This window comes from Carlito syrichta, unplaced genomic scaffold, assembly GCF_000164805.1.
Source record: "Carlito syrichta isolate Samal-C Ts95f unplaced genomic scaffold, Tarsius_syrichta-2.0.1 Scaffold285049, whole genome shotgun sequence".
NCBI classification, from domain to species: Eukaryota; Metazoa; Chordata; class Mammalia; order Primates; family Tarsiidae; genus Carlito; species Carlito syrichta.
In genome coordinates, this window is record NW_007229145.1 from 186,431 (window position 1) to 192,742 (window position 6,312).

The window sequence follows — 6,312 nt, forward strand, 5'->3', positions numbered from 1 at the left end:
TAAGGTAGGTTTTGTCCAATAAATTCTTTTATAAAGACAGATTGATTCTCAAATATTAGGAGGTATTCATAGGAGATAAAAGATCTACTATTAAGGAAGAAAGTATATTTTTCTTACCTGTTGAATACCTCTTGCTTTGTTTGGTTTTCTAGTATTAATTTATTCCATTTTTCTCTATCATTACTGTTATCTCATATTTTTCAAACCCCATATTTTCAGTTTTAAAGATATATTTATTCAAGAGATTTTTATATGTGGCTTCAAAGTGTCAGTAGTTGTGCAAGAAACTGGATCAATGGACATAGCTAATTATTTTATATTATTTACTTTTTCATTCTTCCCAAAGGCTTCTGGTAAGGCTAATTATCTTGTATTGTTTCCAATGCATGCAATTGCTAAACAACAGTCAGAAAAATATTCTTTTACTTTTCATTTTAGAACCAGAGTATTCATGGCAAACTAAACAAAGTTTATGCCAGATTCAATCTATGTGCACCCAACTCCCTGCAGGAGAAATCATCTTTGAACCTTGGCTCACTGTGTGAGTGGGTGGGAAGGAGAGGCTGGAAGTTGTTATGAGACATCCACATTCACATGATGGAGAGTTGCCAAATGCTTAACTAGGGTCCTGCAGAGGCCAAGGTGAGCAGGAAACAGGCTGCAGTAGTGACGCAGGGGAAGCCTGGTGGAGCTGCTAAACTCCCTCACTTGACACAGAGCTGCAGAATTAATGGCCAATACTGTCAACATAGACTTTAAGCCTTGATTGCCCCTTATATACTCATAGTCTAAAATTACATAGTAATTCTACTTTCCAGATTGAAACTGCCTTTAATTAGAAGAATCATCACCTGCCCAAATAGCCTAAGGGTAGTATAGTATTGGCCCAGAAGAAATTGAAGGAGTTTTGGACAAGTCAGGTCAGAAAACTTATCTGTTTCTAGTGACCAGCATAGTTTGCCCATATGAAGTATGATTTCAGACATGCAAGGAAGACCGACATCCACTCCCCAACAGCTTGCGAAGGAGAAAATTCTATCATCAGGGTACTATAAACCTTTATTTCCTAAATCCATTTCTTAGAATTATACTTTGAAGTGCAAATGTTTAGATGTGTGTGGCTTCCCAGATCTGCTATCTTTGAGACCGGAGGAAACTAGAATGGAGAGGAAGTTGTGAACAAGGAGGAGGAAGAAGGAGCAGAAGTATGTGACAAAAGAGTGGATGGGGAAGGGGAGCTGAAGAAATGAAAATAAAGACAAATTTTGACTGTGTGAATTTGTTAATTAATTAGTTAATTAATTAATTTTATTTGTATTTGGAAAACAAGGTTTATTAAGAGGACAGAAAAGCTCCCACAGTTGGAGGGAACCCAAAAGGGTTGCCCAGTTATGTGAATTTATTGATATCATTTGTGTCAAGCCCAACTGAATTCAAAGTTATCAGAGATGCAGGTGGTCTCTTAACATCCTTGGGCATCTGTAAAATGTGAAACAGGTAACTTTCTGGTTGAGAACACTATGATTCCAAGACTTCTTCAAAGTTAAAAATCTTGGAAGCATCTTTCACTAAACTGGCAAGCTTTTATGTGGGAACTGAGCTCTCACAAAAGCGCAACACTTTTTTAAACATTTCTTTTTCTTTTTCTTTTTTCTAAAAATGGACTTTGAGTCACCCTCAATGGTACCAAAACTTGCGAGAGTAAAACATTTTCCATGGGCATTGTGTCCACCACTCTGCGTCAGCAAACAGTCATTGTAATTAGCATGATTTGATCCAAATGTCACACATTTTTACCCAAACTTGGTAGAAATCACTGCCATAAGTTCTATGCTTTAATTTTTTTTGTTAAAAAATTAATTTGGTATTGATATGTGCAGGGGCTTTATTTTACTTGAGAATCTCAAGTCATGGAATATCTTTTGCTATTGTTATTATTTTCTTTTGGTGGCTGCAATAAGTAAAATGAAAAATCACAAAAGTAAAATGATTTTCCAGCTTGTATTTTCCTTCCTTCATTCATTCATCCCTTCATTCCTTCATTCATTTAGTCATCAAACATCTATTGAGCTTCAGTTCACTGTGTAAGATGAGATGGTAAAAATTCAATGAGGGGCAAATCCAGGGAGTGTTCCTTATAAAGTTTGCAGTGTGTATGAGACATTGCCATTAATCAAATAATTGTGAAAATACTTACTAACTTGAGAAACATCTGCAAGATGTTGACTTCATTTGAGGGATCAGACTGATTCTTATATCTCTTTGCACTGTGTCAGAAGATGGGGAGCTTTATGTGGGAATCAATATCAATTTTTATTTTATGTTTTAGAAAAGTACTTATATGCAAGTAGTCAGGAAAACCTGTGGGATATTTAAATCAGTTACATTTATTTACACATTTTTAATAAAATCCAGTAAACCACCTATATTAATATTCCTGATACAATAAGATCGCTTTAATAAAACCAACAGAATGTGTTTATATTTGGGCCTGACTTGTTTTTTGCTTTATTTTGTTTTCCTTTGGATACTCTAATATTAAATTTCTATGGACGTGCTAGAATATTCTGAATATCTGAATTACCACATAGCCTCCAATAAATTAATTTGTAACATTGGACCATTCTGTTTTTCTCATTTTTGAAATCTTGGGGGTCTTATAAAAAGAGTTTCCAGCACAAACTAGAAACATCTCCTGCTTAAGGAGGTGGACTCTAAAGCAGAGAGGTCTTGATATTGAATATTGTGTTTCTTAAAAAGAAAACTCAGTGATCATTTTTACCTTTCTGTGACATTCTGATGCCATTTGTTCCTCCATTTCCTTTTGTGCTTTCTTGGTGCTATGTGTCACTAATGCAATTCAGATGGGCCTGTAGCCATGGAAACTATAAGAAGCAGAAATATGTGTATATTCACTTGCGGGCATCTATCCCATCAGCCATATCTGTCAGTTTCTTGTTCACTGAAATATACCTTATAAAAATATGAAATGGAAATATGTGTGACTTTTTATTTTTGTAAACTTCCTGCTTCTTTTATAAATAAAAAATAGTAGTGTTTTATGAATTATTAATGGCTCATGCTGCCTCAGAGTCCCTAAGATGGAGGTGTCATATTCAGGATTGTGATTTCATTGGAAACATTGAAGAATTGCACAGAACATATTTAATAGATATGTATTTGCTGAACTTATTCTTGGAATACAGAACTGTTACAGTAGTATTTCACTTAATGGAAACTTCACATAATTAAAATGCTTCGAAAAACCATTTATTCATGTATGAGATCATTAGCTTAATGTCATTTCATAATGAGAAATTTACTGCCAGTCAGTCACTTTGAGGCATTTTATTTGATCTTTTTATGAAAACGAAAGGTGTGCAGATCAGATAGGGATCATTTTGTTCTTATTTCGTTTTTATTTGTTTCTCCTTTAGTGTTGGCCGATTACCCTTGCCTCCTTTCTAACTGAATGTTTTTCCTCCTTTCCATTGATAATGTATTTGGCTGACTCTCCTATTCTTTTCTTCTTTAGTCTACAATTTCTTCCACTTGCTTTGATTTCTGACTCACATAATCATAGAAGACTGAAACTGGAAGAGTCTCATAGACGACTGAATGCAACACATACATTTTACAACTGAGACAAAGCACCTAACCTCACGTAGAACAGTCTTCTCCCTATCTCCCCTTTGATCAAAGGCAACACAAACATACTGTGTCCCAGAATGAACTCTTACATTCCCCTAAACCTGCTCTACCCACAGTGTTTCCAATAAAGTCAATGTTACAACCCGCACTCAGTGTCTGAGGCAAAAAATCCTGGGACCAACCATGGCTCCTGTTTTTCCATCTCATCCTGATATTAAATCTATCAGCTGGTGTTGATTCATGTCTCAGCTCAAAACATGAATACCATCTTTTAAAAACATGCCATTGTGGCTCCCACTCCACAACCCATTCTATCTCTTCACCATGACTTACTGGTCTTTGTGGCGTTCTGACCCCATACATTGACTGGTTGAATCGCTGTCACCACATTATAATGTAAATTCCTTGAAGGCAGGGGCTCATCACTGTATTCCCTGCTTCAGAATAGTGCAGATGTAAAAAAAAAAAAAAATAGGCTTAATACATTCAACAAAAAGACTGAACAATTTCATTAGCTGAGCGACTGAATAGTTACGTTGTATGACTATTTATGCCAGCAAAGCTGGAAAGGGATCCTGAAACTCCTCTCTCTTCTAGTGCTTTCCCCGCTGTAATAAGCTGTCTCTCAATGTTGTCTTATTTTGCTCTTACCCTTTTAACGTTTTGTTCACAGTATAACTCCTTGCTTTCAAATATAAAGAGCACTCATGCATTTACATGGTTCATTTTATGAAACTTCACAGGTTGTTTGTTATTTCTGATTACTAACTTATCCTCACAAGATCCAAGGAAGCCATGCTTTCCTGTTCATTCCAAGCATAGTTGACATCCCATTTCCATAAAATCTTTGGACCTTTATGGAACAGATAGTTCTTATATTGCAAACCAGCTTCTGCATTCTGTATTCAGTCTACTGGTATATTTTTGGATGGAACTGTTAAGATATTACAAACTAGAGCTATGTACCATCTGAAGCTTGGAGTTCTCTTCCAGGTTTATTCAAATTGTTGGCAGACTTCAGTTGCTTGTGTTTGTAGGACTGAGTTCCCTGTTTTCTGGAGAGCTGTTGGCTATTCTCAGCTCCTAGAGGCTCTTCTTCTCTAAAGGCAGTTTATAGCATAGCTCTTATGAAATTCCAGGCCACCAGAGACATATCTCTTTGACTTTGAAACCAGCCAGATAAAATACTCTTAAGAGTTTAACTGATTAGGTCAGGCCCACCCTGGCTACTTTCCCTTTTTTCATATGGCATAATAATCACAGGGGTGATATTTCATTATATTTACAGGTTCTTCCCACATGTAAAAGGATTATACATAGCATGTACACCAGAAAATGGAACTCTTGGAAACCACCTTAGAATTCTGCCTACAATTTTACAATTTCTAATGAATAAGAATTGCTCAGGGTAAGCAAAGAAATGAACTAGTTCATAGAGAGAATCAAAATCCAGGTACTGGTTATAGTCAAGACCTTTTCACACTGGAATGTTGCTCTTGTCCTCAGCATCCTTACAACATAAGTGTGTGATGTAAGCTGTCACCTGGTGTTAACAAAAATATATACCACATGCTGGTTAGTTTGGAAAATTTGTAAACTGGTGATTATTTGCTTTTAGTTACATAAACTTTGAGAGTTTTGAATAATCCTGTGAAATCTTTAGCAAGAAGTATTTCTCAAACTTATTTGACCAAAAAAACTTATGTCATGCCAGTGATGGCCAACATTCAGTTGGCCTTTACCACATGGTTGTGCTGATTATTTGATGGCAGGATTCTTCCTTGTTAATCAAGTTTTCATTTTGATTGCTGGGTGCCTTTCAGGCACCTAAATATTTTTGATACTATTCTTTCCCCAGAGCTATAGTTCTCAAGTCTGGCATCATAACAGAGTCACCTTGGGGGGAACTTTTAGAAATAATTAATTCCCATGTTGCTGGGTCCAACCTCAGAGACTGGAATATAGCTCTATCATATATGCATAAACTGAGGCAGACTTCTAGAAATACATTTTAATGTTTCAAATACTTGGGAATAATAGCCAAACCTACACTTGTCAATGATATTTTATATATTAGGCCCTATGCACAATTATTTTAAGCAATACCATTTTATGTAATCCACTACAATTCTATGAAGTCAAGATTATTAAATCTGTTTTACAGAAGATAAAATGAAAGATTCAAGGAGTTAAGTGATTTGTCCAAGGTCTCATTGAATGCAGGGTTAAAAAAATATATATATATATATATATTATGAGTTATTTTCCATTGGGTAGATACCCAGTAGTGGAATTCCTGGGTATTTGAAATAAATTTGGACTGTCTCTAAAACTTATGCATTTAATATTCTGCTACATTTGTTTAGTAAATTTTTAATGCTATATTTAGTTATTTTCTCTTGTAATTTTAGATTTGGAATACAAGTGCATGTTTGTTACATGGGCGTATTGGGTACTGGTGGGGATTTGGTTTCAGGTGTTCCCCTTCCCCAAATAGTGAACATTTTTTTTTTTTTTTTTTTGAGTTGGAGTCTCACTCACTCTGTCACCCAGACTGGAGTGCAGTGGTCGCTCCCGGCCACCACAACCTCGACTTGCTGGGCTCCGGCAATCCTTCCGCCTCAGCCTTCCAAGTAACTGGAACTACAGGCGCGTGCTACC